The sequence below is a fragment of the Peromyscus eremicus genome, chromosome 5 (assembly GCF_949786415.1).
Source record: "Peromyscus eremicus chromosome 5, PerEre_H2_v1, whole genome shotgun sequence".
NCBI classification, from domain to species: domain Eukaryota; kingdom Metazoa; phylum Chordata; class Mammalia; order Rodentia; family Cricetidae; genus Peromyscus; species Peromyscus eremicus.
Window position 1 is genome coordinate 77,840,839 of NC_081420.1, and position 15,267 is coordinate 77,856,105.

The 15,267-nt window shown below is 41.0% G+C and overlaps 1 pseudogene; it reads left to right on the forward strand.

The window, feature by feature from the left end:
• Positions 1-12,049: 12,049 nt before the first annotated feature.
• Positions 12,050-12,859, forward strand: LOC131911077 (pyruvate dehydrogenase E1 component subunit beta, mitochondrial-like; annotated as a pseudogene).
• Positions 12,860-15,267: the final 2,408 nt, after the last annotated feature.

Genomic DNA, 15,267 nt, shown 5'->3' on the forward strand with positions numbered 1-15,267 from the left:
CATGTGTCAAGGATCCTGCTGACTGAACTGTCTTCTCAACCCCTCAAGCATGTTTTTATTTTATTCTTTTAACTGAAACTCCAGTTTGTGGTTTCTCAATTTAGCCTATGTGTTTGTCAAAATATTCATGACCCCTACCTGGGTCTTCTGATTCCTGTATGAGTGTATACTCCATGCCCACTCTGGAGACTCCCACTGTATCTTCATAGAACTGGGTGAAGTTTCATTGTTGGCTTAAAACGGTTTATTCAGCTGGTGGTTACTTAGCCTTTTCTGGAGACAGGAGAATTTCAGGGCCTGGCTACAATGTACAAACGCTGGACACCCTGAGCTCCTGGTGCCTTTGGTTTCCAAGAATCTTACAGAAGGTCTACTGTGCTTTGGAGCTTGGCAGGATAGTCTGTGTAGAGTCTCACCCTGGCAGTCGACCTGGAGCAAATGAAACTGTAGGAACAGCACACAGCAGGGAATGGTTCCTGGACTCTAGGCTTTGCTCCTTTCAAAGAAAAGAACTATGCTATTGTGTAAAGCCGAGCAGTATTTGTGTTAGAGCAGTTTTAACACTCACACAGCTCACATGTGAGTGAAAACGAAATAAAACAGATATAACTGTTGAAGGGAAAAAGCCATCTAACCTGTTAGTATTTTTCATGTTTTAAACAAAGAGGTTTTCTAGTTCTTTATACTAAAACAATTGTAGCCTAAAAGTTCTTGCCTTCATAGCTAAAAACAGTGAAACAATTATTTAATTCTTTGCTACCGGAAGACGGGGGACTAGTGTATTCTGAAGTAAAGTTGACAGGAGTGATGGCTGAGGCTCACTTGGTAACGTGCTTGCCCAGCATTCATGAAGCCCTAGGTGTAGTTACACAGGCCTCTAATTCCAGTACTTGGGAGGTGGAGTTCATCTTTTGCTACATGCTGAATTCAAGGCCAGCCTGGACTACATGAGACCCTTATCTACAATGAAAAGCAATAAAGACAGGCTTTTCCCCATATGTTTATGGTTTCTCCATTCTAGGCCAAATATGACATTACTTTTTCTCTAATTTCTCCATATCAGATCTTTTATTAATCTCTTGTCTCATCATATTGTTTTTAAAGTCTTTCCTAGTTCAGAAAAGTATTTCAGCTTGGTATGATGAATATGGTATGCCTGATATTAATATTTAACAGGTGGATGAAAGAGCTTGGCCTACAGAGTGGAGGTTGGAGATGAGTCTGGGACACATGGAAAGAAGAAAGGTGAGGGAAAGGAGGAGATGGAGGGGAAGAGGAGGGAGGGGAAGGGAAGGGAAAAGAAGGGGGAGGAAAGGGCTTATTAGGGGGAAAATAGAAAAGTGTGGTATTTTTACTTAAGAGAATTATTCTCCCTCTATTATAACTGATGTAGTTTATAAAAGTCAGACTCAGAAAACATGCCAAGAAATATTTTTTTTTTTTTGGTGGGAGATGGGGAATGGAGGGTGTACAAAGTGTACCGTCTTAGTGTTACTATCTCTGTGATGAAACACTATGACAGAAGCAACTTGGGGAGGAAAGGGCTTATTTGGCTTACACATCCACATTGTAGTCCATCATTGAAGGAAGCAGGTCAGGGCAAACAGGGCAGGAACCAGGAGGCAGGAGCTGAGGCAGAGGCCATGGAGCGGTGCTGCTGACTGGCTTGTTCAAGTAAGGACACCACATCTGGTACAGCAGCTGCAAACAGAGTCACCACCTCACTGAATTTTCGATAGTCCACTGCCCTTCTCCATGATCCACCTGTCTTCTGCGCTGGCCAGACAGGAGAGTTAAAGGAAAATGTGGCGGGAACCACCATCCCTGCATCTTTCAAGTTCTTGATGATAGCACTAATTTCTGCAGTTCCTCCAGGGATGTGATAAGTGTGCTTGATTCACTGTTTTCATTGGCAGCGGTGACTCTAAAGGCTCTCATTTAGCCTTTCCAATCATAATAGCCCTCACTCTACAGGTCAGGGAACTAACGTGAGAATCCTGCCAACTTCTAAGTATACCTACCCAATTATGCATTCTGGGACTGCGGAAATAAACACAGGATGAGTTTGGGGACTGACTGCATCTACTGTGAGTTGGACATCAGCCAAAATGCCGCTAGTCACCTGACAGTAAGCCCTTATTTTAACTGGAGGGTGACAATGTTTCTTGGAATCTCCTAGAATCAGCATGAATTCAGAACCGATATCTAAGGGACTCGGGAAAATCTGATTGTTTCCTTTTCCCCTGGTGTACAGTGACCCTTGTAAAAGGCTGTAAGCCTTTCTGTGGAAGCACTAGAGAAATCCAAACAGTAAAAGTTTCAGGTGTGTGGTGGTTTGACTAGGAATGGCCCCCTAGACCCATGTGTTTGAATGCTTGGTCACCAGGGAGTGACACTACTAGGAGGTGTGGCCTTGTTGGAGGAAGTGTGTCACTGGGGGTGGGCTTTGAGGTTCCAAATGCTCAAGCCAGGCCCAGTGTCTCTTCCTGCAGTCTGCCAGTTTTGATGTAGAACTCTCAGCTCTTTCTCCAGAGCCATGTCTGCCTGCGTGCTACTACGCTTCCTGCCATGATGATAATGGACTGAATCTCCTAACCTGTAAGCCAGCTGCAAATCTTTTCCTTATAAGAGTTGCTGTGGTCATGGTGTCGTCTCACAGCAACGAAACCCTCACTAAGCCATATGTTTTATCCAGGTCCGTTCTCAGGGGAACCTTCATTCATAGTGTTCTGGGTCAGTAAACTGGCTCAAATCGATTCACAGGCCAAGATTAAAGGTGTGTCTTCCCTGTCAAGATCTGGATTAAAGATGTGTCTTTTCCCAGCTCAAAAGATCTTGATTAAAGCCCTATCTTTCTACCTTAAAGATCTGGACTAGCAGTGGATCTTCCTACTTCAAATTAAACAAAAATCCCTCACAGGTGTACCCTCCACATCTGGATTTTACTTAGTGCCAGATGTCATCAAGATGACAACAAAGAACAGCCATATTGACATTGAAAACAAAACAAAATAACAAAACCCTCTCTGCAAAGTTTGCTTTGACATATAATGTATAATTGCTACCAAAGTCAATGCCAGGGTAATTCATCACAGATAAATTGTGTGTGTATTTGACCCCAGTCCACTGGGGACTCTTTGAAGGTCAAAGATACTGTGCATCTAGAGTAACTTCCTTATGGTTTTATTTTTTGACAGGCATGTATTAATTAGATCCATCTTTGGAGTTTGGTATGATATTTCAATACATGCACATATTATGCATGAACTAAGTCCATCCATCTGCACGCCCCCCCCCCCTTTCTTCATCACTGGTGACTGCCACTCTTCACTTAGGTGCATGGCCTTTCAGCATCCATTGTGAGAGTGAAAATAGCATTCATCTTTTTATGTGACTGACGTCTAGATTAGGACCTGTTACATCTTCACCTCTTGGTGACTATGCACTGTCTTTTTCTGGCCGAATACGCTTGTATATTTGGTTTACCTCTGATACCTAGGATGAAAGTATGGTAATCCAATGAATATTTACTAATTTCATCGGGACACTGAAGCTCTCGGAGAGTACTTCAGCAGCTAGAATTAACTTCAGCACATACATTCTGGGTTTGTTTCTGACAGACCTTCCAAAGTTCAGGGTTTTCTGTAAAAACTGGTTACACAGCCTGCCAGATTGCTATCACATTAATTTTGCAGTTAAACAAAAGGCAGCTGCATGGGTTATACCATGAACTGTTCTCTGTAGCTAGAGTTTTCCTGCCTGGCCCACAGTCAGGACAAATCTCTCTCACCTGCCAGTCCCACAGCCACTCAGACCCAACCAAGTAAACACAGAGACTTATATTGGTTACAAACTGTATGGCCATGGCAGGCTTCTTGCTAACTGTTCTTACAGCTTAAATTAATCCATTTCCATTAATCTATACCTTGCCACGTGGCTCGTGGCTTACCGGCATCTTCATATGCTGTTTGTCATGGTGGCGGCTGGCAGTGTCTCTCTGACTCAGCCTTCCACTTCCCAGCTTTATTCTCCTCCTTGTCCTGCCTACACTTCCTGCCTAGCCAATGGCCAATCAGTGTTTTATTTATTGACTAATTAGCAACACATTTGAAATACAGACCATCCCACAGCAGTTCTCTCTCTTACTGGTTCTGAAATGTCCACTTCTAATCTATTCCATTTGTGAGGGATAAAAGGGAAGAGAAATCTGTGAAAGAATTTTATCACAATTGCTAAGGGTGGTTTAAGAAATGAGTAGCTCTTCATTGATTGAGACAGGGTTTCTCTGTGTAGTCCTGGCTGTCCTGGAGCTCTCTTTGTAGACCAGGATGGCTTCGAACTCACAGAAATCTGCCTGCCTCTGCCTCCCGAGTGCCGGGATCAAAGGTGTGCACTACCACTGCCTGGCTGAAATAAGTGATTCTTATAATGTTTATAAATGTATTTGAGTGGGGATGGGTGTGGGTGTCCACGGGGGGCGGGGAGGGGATATCCGTGATGATACTTTCCATTCAATATGTTGCTGCTTGTACTTAATATTTGCGGCCAACTAGTGTGTTGAGAGTTTGAAAGTCAGGACCAGATTGGATTTGAGGGCAGAGGGTCCCAGCGGCTCAACCACTCTCCATTCTCCATTGGGCCAAGGACTCTTTAGAAATAACTGTTTATTCAGGAAGGTCAGGTGGTACAGGCATGCTCAGTGGCTGTCCTTCTAAATTTAGTAGATTAACATAGTTCAGACACTGAAATGGCTGTGAGAGAACTCAGTTTCCTGACCCATCTGGACCTGGCAGTCCAGTGGTCGTTAGTTGCTGGGGGTCTTTTGAACTCTGGAGGAAGACGAGCTTTACTAGTTTTAGCCGCAGAGAAGCCTCAGCTATCGTACAGGTGAACATTTGGCAGCTGAAGTCAGAAGTAGGCATGTGGGCACCACACATTCTGTCCCCGTCACCTTCACCTTATGTGTCATCTCTATTGCCCCCTCAGTTCCCAGTCACTGAGATGTCACTGTTGCGTGCCCGAGCCAGACACTGAAGACGTGCTGATAGTAGAGAATATTGTGTGCTGTCTTCAAGGTGATCACATTCTAGTAATGACACAAGCAGACATAAATAAAACAACAGAGGGATAAATAAGATGATGGACACTACACAGGGAACTTAACTGGGCATTTCTGTGTCTTGTACCATACACCTAGGGGGCCTTTTTCTGGGCAGTAGTGACATCTAATGTGACTTTTAAAGAACGGGCAGTGATGTTCCAAGATTTTATGACTGGGAGAGCATTTTAGACAGATGCAGTAACTTAGCATAGATTATTTACTAAGATCATGATATTGAGTAAATACTTTCTTCATTCGCATGCAAACATGTACAAAGGTTTGATTCTAACGATATGTCTGGAAAGGTAAAATTAATCCCAATTAAGTCTAGATATTTCAGGATAGAGGTGATCATTTGTCCTCTATTTTGATGAAGATGTTTTATTAGGAGTGGAACTAGGCACAGTGTTGTATAGGTGAAGATGGGGTTTATTGGGGAGTAAAACGCTTATGTATAATATTGTAATTTTGCATACATGGTGTCTTAGTGACCTTTCTACTGCTGTGACACAGCACTATGACCAAGGCAACTTATAGAAGAAAGTGTTTAATGGAGGCTTACAGTTTCAGAGAGTGAATCCATGACCATCTTGGCAGGAAGGCAGGTGGGCGGGCAGATGGGAGGGCATGAGCCTCAGGGACTAGCTTGTCTCTGCCTACCCAGCGCTGGGATTCCAAGGGTGTGCTCTGCATCTGGCATTTTTATATATTAATTTGGAGGCTCAGACTCAGGGCCTTGTGCTTACAAGGCGAACATTCTTTTCAGGGGACCATCTCTCCAGTCTCTATTGTGTATATATTGTGTTTGTCACATGATATTGTAAGATTAAATAAGATGGTTTCTATAGTGGGAATGTGCAGCTGTTTTTAGTGGCACTTTTTTTTTTTTTGGTATAGTGTAGCTATAACACACTCATTTCCAAAAATGCTGAATACAGTCTCTGTATTCAGAGACTTCTGCTTGTGTGCTAACTCAGAGGCAGGATTGCGGGGCTACATGCTGCTCCATTTTCAGTCTCTCTTTCTCTCTTTCTCTCTGAACTTAATTTAAATTTTTCTGAGAATTTCATACATGAGTATTGTATTTACATCATTTATAACTCTCTCTGTCCCCCTCCATCTCCTCCTGTGTTTTGCCCACTTCCTCTCAGATTCATAACCTAGTCAATTATATATGTATATAACCTACTGACTCTATTTTAGTGTTTCTCATATGTACATGGGTCACTTGGGATTGGACAATATGTTATGGAGCTTGTCGCTGGGGCAAACTGATCCCACCTCTCTCAGTAGCCATTCACTGCCTGTAGTTTCTCATCTAGGGGTTGTGCTTTGTGAGATCTCCTCCAGCACACTGGCGTGTCAAGTGGTGTTGTTATGGTAGGTCTTGTATAGGTAGCCATATTGTTGAGATTTTCTGGGTGCTGCTTTCCTGTCATGTGTAACAGCAGGTGTCCTGGTCCTCTGGCCCTTACAATCTTTCTTCCCTCTCTTTCAAGATGGTTCTGAACCTTAAGTACAGGGCTTGCATTGTAGATGTATCCATCGGGGCTAGAAAAGCCACGGTGTCTCCAAAAGTGCTGTACCAACCTAGATTCTCTATATCAGGGTCCTAGGCTTCTTTTTCTCTACTCCTTCACACTTATGATGTTATGTCTTTCCCAAATAGCCATTCTTCCATGCGAGGTACTCTCTCCTTCTGTTTTGTTTATTTGGGAGAGAGGTGTTTGTTTTTTGAGAAAGAGTCTCTCGTAGTCCAGGATGACACCCATCCATTCCACTGTATAGCTGAGGCTGCCTTTGAACTGCTGAATCTGGCATCACAGGCATGCACCCCTCTCCCAGAGTCCTCACAGTGGTTTCACTCTGCATTTCCAGATGGCTTGGAAGGTTGAATACCTTCTCATGTACCTGTCATCATTTTCATGTCATCCGTTGGATTATTTGTTACTCTGCTCTTGAGTCCTAACAGTTGACAAATTTGGACATTAACTGCGTCTGAGATAGGTGATCCCAGGTTGCCTTCTGTTCTGGTTATTTCCCTTCTGGGAAGAAGCTTTCCCATTTAACGGAGAACACACTTCCTGATGTTTACACTTCTCTCCTCGCCTCAGCTTTTGGTGTGGTGTCCGAAGATTTCACCAAGCCCAAGCTCCCAGCCCTTCTTTTTCAGGGGTACAGTGGAACCAGTCCTCAGGCTCATTCTTTTCTTTGATTTCTTTTTTAACTCACTGGTTAACTGTAAAGGAACATTTGTTTGGTTTTTTTTTGTTTTAATTTCATATAATTGTGAATTTCCTAACATTCACTCTGTTATTGATTTCCAGTTTCCTACTGTTTGAAATCAGAAACAATATGAGGCACCATTTTAATCTTGAGTTTATTATATGTTTATTATTGTGCATTGATATATGGTCTGTCTTGAACATTCTTTGTACAGTAGAAAGAATGTGTGCCCCTTTGCTGATGGAAGGAAACATCCATATTCCCATACCAGCACCATTTGGTCTAAAGTGCACTGTAAGGGAAGCATTCCCTTGTTTGTGTTCTCTATGGCTGGTTAGCCATGTTGAAGGTGGGGTTGAAGTCCCACACTGTTACCATATTGCCTCTCACTTCTTGTTTTATGTCCACCAATCTTGCTTTATATGTTTAGTTGCTCCAGTATTTGCCATATAATTATGATTTGTTCCATTTATTATTCATATATCTCACTGAAGAATGTGCCCTTTATCATTAAATAAGGACAATCTATCTTCTTACAATGTTCACCTAATGTTCACTTTATATGAAGAGGTCACCTCTGATCTCATCTGGTTGCTATTTTCATCAAATATTTGCTCCCATCCCTTACTGTTGGCATATGCGTATCATAAGCACAGATAGGTCTTGTAGGCAGCAGAGTTAAATTTGTTTTTAATTTTTTCTTTTTGTTGAACAGTTATCCATTTGCATTCGAAATTATTACAGATACCTGAGGGCTTACTTACACCACCCCTCTCTAATCCATTTTATTATTTCTTTATTACTATTTTGTAGCTCTTTTGCTCCTTCACTCCTCTTGTGTTTCTTACCCATGTGACTTGGTGATTTTCTGAAACCCCAGTCTGCAGAACCTGAGGAACAAATGTTTGGTTAAGCTATCTGGTCTACATGATCTTTATACATATATATATGAAGTCCAAACTGGTTAATAAAATGGATAATTTCAGAGCTGGAGCAGAAAGATGAGCATAGAGCATTTTACAGTATAGAATATGAAGAAATAAGACTAAAAATACCACCAAGGTCATGTGCCGAAGATGCATAGGAACCACCTGAACTAGTTTCCAGCAGCAGACTGAACCATCAGTTTTTTATATGAGAAGTGTATGAGCCGACCTGTGGTACCTCACACCCATCACACGCCCACATCCCGGTTGTATAAAAGCCTAGTGCCCTTGGTATTCCTTTTGTCAACACTGCTCCCACATAACTGACTGAAGCAACTTGGAGGGGCTCATCATGTCTCATTTAAGGGTGTACAGTCCAACAGTTGAGGGGAAAGCATGGCTGCAGAAGCATGAAGCGTGGCTTGTGCCCCTCTGGTTGAGCAGGAGGTAGAGAGCTTGGTCCAGAAGTGGAGACAGGGTATGACCCTCAAAGTCTTCCCCTCACAGCCTGTACTTGCCAGGTAGGTCATCTGTCCCACAGCTTCCACACTTCCCTCCAGCCGCCAGCTGCCACCACGCTTCTGGAGCCATGAGCTGGAGGGAGGCATTGCACAGTCAAACCACAGCACATGAAGCCCGCTGTGCCTCGGCTCTTCCAGGCGAGGAACTGCCTCGTCAGGTCCTGCGCCAAAGCAGACAGTAGTTTCATCACCATGCACATAAGTACCTGTAGCTTTGAGACCAAACAGCAGAAGGAGGTTTTTTATTTTTATTTTTTTCTGATCTTCTGCAAACTTCACAAGTGAGCAAATGTCAGTCACATTAACTTGAGATTTCTTTCAGATGTAGTTTTAGAAAATTCAAATGAATGTTAAATAAAAACAGTTCACTTAAAGTCAGTGTTGACATTCTCTTCCACAATGACAGCATTTCACCTGTCATAGGCTGTGTACCCAAAGCAGACTTCTGTGATGGTGACCTCTCCGCTCTCATCTCAAGACACTGAATGTGGTAGCGCAGGCGCTGAACACATTTCTGTTCCATCCTATTGGGGGTCTTTTGTCTTTTGAAATCAATACTCTGCTTCCATGACACATTTTGGGTTCACTTTGTTTCCTTTGCTTTTTGTAAACAGGGGTACATGCCTTGTAAACTTGCGTGATGTGACCTGGTCAAATTTCAAGATGGAATTTTATACATTGACCATATTTTTTTAGAGACTTTTCAGAAAATTGAAAGTAAAAACGAAATTAAGCAAGTAATATCCATACAGTCCACAAAGAATCTAAGACAAGTCCATCTTAGAGGGAGAGGCATTTTAAGGATGAGTTAACATATTTCTTACACAGGAATCTTTCTTAAGCAGTTTTCCAACCCTTTAAAAGATCTTTAAGGGACTCCAAATGATTGTCTGCTAACTTGAGAAGTGTCTTCTTGGAGCAGAGGCTCCAAGATTGATTCAGTATGTTGATGTGAGATTCTGTGGATGAATAAACCAGTCAAATCCCCTTTCCATGATCTTCCTTCTAGATTTTGCCTTTACCTGGGTTAATTATGTGATTAAATTCTTGGGAAGGGGTATCTATGTCTGATAAATTTTTATTTACTAAACAATTCAGAACCAGCATCCAATCTTTAGTAAATATCTCTTATTAAAGAATATTTTAACCTCCAAATTTTCCAAAGCATTGAGATAGGTGTTAAGATTGCAAACAATAGCTGATGTTAATACATAGGAAGTATGAGCACAGTGAGTGTGAAAATAGTGAGAAACTAGAGCATAAGTGAGTTTGAGAGAAGCACATGAAAGTTGGGCCTCTCTGAATTACTGCTAGTGTTAGTTCCAATGGAGAGAGATAGCAAAAAGATGCAAAAGAAAGAAACACAGAGGAAAAGAAAAACCAGAAAAACAAAGAGAGGGGGATGGACCAGAAGCCACGGCTTCTTTGTCATGTGTGCCTAACTGCCAAGTGATCTGTTTATTGTCTTTTCATTCTAACTTAAAGTGTTCACACAGAAATGCAGCAAGGTGGTAAACCACCGTACTGAAATTTCAATTTTGGCCAGAGAAATTCATACTTCCATAGAGAATTTCCTAAGAGTGAAGCGATGTCCACTCATGCCAGAGCAGTGATTTTTTTTTTCTTTCTCTTTTATTTCTGAATTTCCCTCTTTGGCACTGCCCACCACTGCCTCCTGAAGACAGATTGTCCAACTGCGTCACCTGAGGGACTGAGGGACGCAGTGTCCTGACAGGCCCTGGCATCACATTCCCAGCCACAGAATGGATGTGCTAACTGCTCTCCAGGAAGCCTAGAAATAAACTAAAAGCGATTAGCTGGTGTTGAGCTTTAGACGTTGATGCCAAGTTTCAGCACCAAAGCTAGATTCTAACGCTCTGGAACTAGGGTCATTGGGAGGGCAAGAAATCCTACCTCAGTTTTAATCCACCCAGAAAAGGGATATATAAGTACAGAAAGGGAAAGGCTCTTGTTTTGCATATTTAAAAACATATCTTTTTAAAAATAATTATGTAAAAAATAGCCTCCAAATGCTGAACAGTTGAATCTGCTTAAATGTATATTGTAAATCTCTCAGGAGGATCTTTCAAAATGAAGCAAGCTTCTTCAGATTTATAGAAATGATCAGTTTACCTGACACTTGAAAAATTTGACTGTAAATTATAATATGTTAAATGGAATAAATGTCAACTCACTTCCCAGTGAATATTCAGTATCTCCTAAACTTTACCAATGTTTAGCAACACTTGTGATTCCCTTTTCTTTTCATTAAACTATCCATCTTCTTTAATGCACTTTGATAATTTGCAACATTGGTACTTAGCATAACTACATTCATCTATGTGACACTGAGATTTCCCATGTGGTTTACCCATCCCTGTGTTTACTTTTGAGATTAAATTTATATTCAACAATATGCACAAATCTAAATGTGTCAGGGGAAGGGTTTTGATAAAGCTTAAACCTCAACCCAAGCTCTGTCAGGTCATGTCTGATGTGTATTGTTCTAGATCTAGATAATTCTGTTTTTTCTTTATTATAAATTTTAATTGAAGGGATTTTAAGGCTAATATTGCATATTGAGGGATCAGACTTTCCTTTCTACTCCCTGACCAACCTTGTTAAAATAGCTTTGCTGCCTGGCATGGTGGCGCATGTCTAAAATCTCAGCACCCAGGATGCAAGGGCAGAAGTATCATCCCACAAGTTGCAAGTCAGCCAGGGTTCCATAGTGAGTGAGGATGAGCCTGGTCTGCATATTCTGACCTGTCCCAGAACACAAAATAATTTTACTAGCTCATGAAGCAATAGCTGTGTTTGAAGACACATTGAACACACAAGTATAATTCAATCTATGAGCTGGAAATAGGGAAAACGTAGTTGAGAATAGAATGGAAAGTGTCCTCTTTCCTCAAAGGAACTGGTTTATATTAGATCATTATCAAATAATAAATTGCCTGTTCTAATATACTTTTTAATGCTTCTTTAAGAAAACAAAATATTTTTTAGGCAACAGGTAGAGGACTCAGTGCTGACTCAGTGCAGGATCCTCTGTGGCAGTTTTTCCATGCTGCTGGAGAAGTGTTTTCACCACTCAGCCCCTGTGGCATTGAATTGACAGTTCATGAAGCTATTAATGAAGGTCTAGATGAAGAATTAGAAGAGATAAAGAGTTATTTCAGTTTGAGGAAGAAGTTGTCTAGTACGATGATGCATACATGATCAGGAGGCCCAGGATAACAGTAACAAGAGGTTCACAGAGACTCGTATCAGAGATGGGTTTATCTGGGGTTGCTGTAGGTACAGCTATGGTTGGGATATGGCCCATTGGCCAAGTTATAAACTCAGTTGCCAAGACTTACTACATTTCTGTGTTTTTCAGCCTATGCCCATAGTATTCACGGTGCCTCAGCAGGTGTAGATGCTCAACATTCACAGTGCTTTGCTGCATGCTTTGGGCATTACATAAGCTTAAATGTGGTCACCCTGGAATTCAGAGGATAAAACAGGACTTATTAAACCAGCCATTTAAGGCAACAATCCAGTAGTAATACTGTAGAGTGAACTGAGGCATGAAGTTGCGTTTGAACTTCCCGTATAAGTCAAAGAATTCTCTGATTCCTTGGGAAAAGGAATTGATTGACTGACTTGGGAAAAGTGAAACAGAAAGACAAGGGATCCATAGAATTGCAGAGACCTATGGTCCACTGTGTAAAAGCTGTATCTGTTATCCAAAGACAACTGAATATGAGGTGATAAGTTTGCATACTACCATACCAATGGACATCAATGCCATAGAAGCCAAATCATCTTGTTACTGTGGAAAAAAGTTGGCCACAGTTTGGAGTAGGAAGTGAGATTTTTTTGTCTGAGTCTTGGAAGTTCAATTTTCTGGATGTTCTGTTAGTGTGACAGGTGCTGATGTCCCTATGCCCAAAGATTATAGATGTCAGCTCTGTATCTATCTCAAGTCAAAGGCATCTATTTTCAGAAAGAAGACACGAAATGTCTCATTTGGACTTGAATATCAAGTCATCAAAATGTACTTAAAATACCTGTTGGGACTTGACTGGAATATACTGTAAGGCCTTCCTATCAAAGAACAGGTCACTTCTAAAGCAACAGTAGGAGTCTGCCCTGGTAAGAAGTTTAAATGTGTTTGTGGGGTGTTTGTGGGTGGAGAACTCTCTACTTCCCTGTCCTGGGTTCCATGCTTTCTTTGTCTGTTACAGTTAACCTCCTCTTTGAATAACAATAATGTAGAAATTTATCCCCTTTCACTAAAGGGACATGATATAAATGTCTCAGAGTCCTGGTAACAGATACATCCAGAAAAACTGTATAACCAACCTCTGATATTAGACTGTTAAAGGAGACTCCTACCTAAAAAAATGAAATAAGGTCACCATGTCTTAGCCTTCAAATTGGGCAGAGGCCCCCTGCTTGACCAGAGATCATACCAGATAGATTACCTGCATATGGATCTCCCCCACTCTCTCTGTGCCTGCCCACTCTACTTGCAATCCCCCTTCCCCTCCTCACCTAGTCCCAGCCCCCAACTCAGGTGGAGACCCCCTCCTAGACCACAGGCTACACCTGCCAGAAAACCAGAGAGGAAACAGAAACTGAGGAACAAAACACTCACCTAACAAGGACAAACTAAAAAAATCGATACCTAGACCCAAACCTAGATGCCTAGACAACAGCTTAAGAATACTGTCAACAGTGGCCAAGGCAATATGTTACCATCAGAGCCCAGCTATCCTACTACAGAAAGCCCTGAATATTTTAACCTTAAAACCAACTTTATGAAGATGGTAGAGGTCCTTAAAGAGGAAATGAATAAATACCTTAAGAAGAGTCAAGAAAGCCAAGAAAAAACAAACAGTTGAAGGAAATGAATAAAACTGTTCAAGATCTGAAAATGGAAATAGAAGCAATAAGAAAAACACAAACTGAGGGGATTCTGGAAATGGAAAAAGCCAGCAGAATTGCAGACACAAGCATCACAAACAGAAAACAAGAGATGGAAGAGAGAATCTTTGGTGTTGAAGATACAAAAGAGGAAATAGATAATAGGTCAAAGTAAATGTTAAATTTAAAGAATTCCTGACCCCAAACATCCAGGAAATCTAGGACACTATGAAAAGACCAAACTTAAGAATAATAGGACTATAAAATGGAGAAGAATACAAAATCAAAAACTGAGAAAGTATTTTCAACAAAATCATAGAAGAAAGTTTTCCTAATGTAAAGAAGACATGCCTATAAAGGGACAAAAAGTTTACAGAAAACCAAATAGATTGCATGAGAAAAGGAAGTCCCCCTGCCACATAATAATAAAAACACTAAACATACAGAAGAAAGAAAGAATATTAAAAGCTGCAAGGGAAACAAGCAAGTAACATATAAAGGCAGAGCTATTAAAATTATACCTGACTTCTCAATGGAGACTCTAAAAGCTAGAAGGGCCTGGGCAGATATCCTGCAGACTTGAAGAGACCACAGATGCTAACACAGATTACTATACTCAGCAAAACTTTCAATCATCATAGATGGAGAAAACAAGATATTCCATGATAAAGTCAAATTTAAACCATATCTGTCCATAAACCAAACCCTAAAGAAGGCACTAGAAGGAAAACTCCAATCCAAGGATGTAAATTACACTCATGAGAATGCAAGAAATAATCTCACACCAGTGAAATCAAAAGAAGGGAAGCATGCATGCACACACACACACACACACACACTTAGTCACACACACACACACACACACACACACACACACACACCAGCACCACCTTAAAAAAGAAACAGAAACTAATAATCATTGGTCATTGATCTCTCTCAATATCAATGGTCTCAAGTCCCCAATAAAAAGACACAGACTAACAGAATGGATGTGAAAACAGGATCCATCCTTCCACTGCATACAAGAAACACACCTCAACATCAAAGATAGACATTACCTCAGAGTAAAGAGAAAAAAAATTCAAGCACATGTACCTAAGAAACAAGCTGGTGTAGTCATTCAAACCAAAATTAATAAAAAGAGATGTAAAGGACAATTCATACTCATCAAAGGAAAAATCCACAGATGATGTTACAATTCTTAACAGTTGTAAAAGAAACACTATTAAAGCCTAAATCATACATTGACCCTCACACATTGATAGTGGGAGACTTCAATACCCTACTCTCACTGATGAACAGGTCAGCCAGACAACAACTAAACAGAGAACTATTGGAGCTAACAGTCATTATAAACCAAATGAACCTAACAGATATCTACAGAACATTTTACGCCAAAATATACCTTTTTCTTGGCACCGCATAGAACTATCTCCAAAACTGATGACACTCTCAGTCACAAAGCAAGTCTTAACAGATATAATAATATTGAAATAACTCCCTGAATCCTATCAGACCACCAGGGATTAAAGCTAGATTTCAACAACAACAGAAACAACAGAAAGCTTACAAACTCATG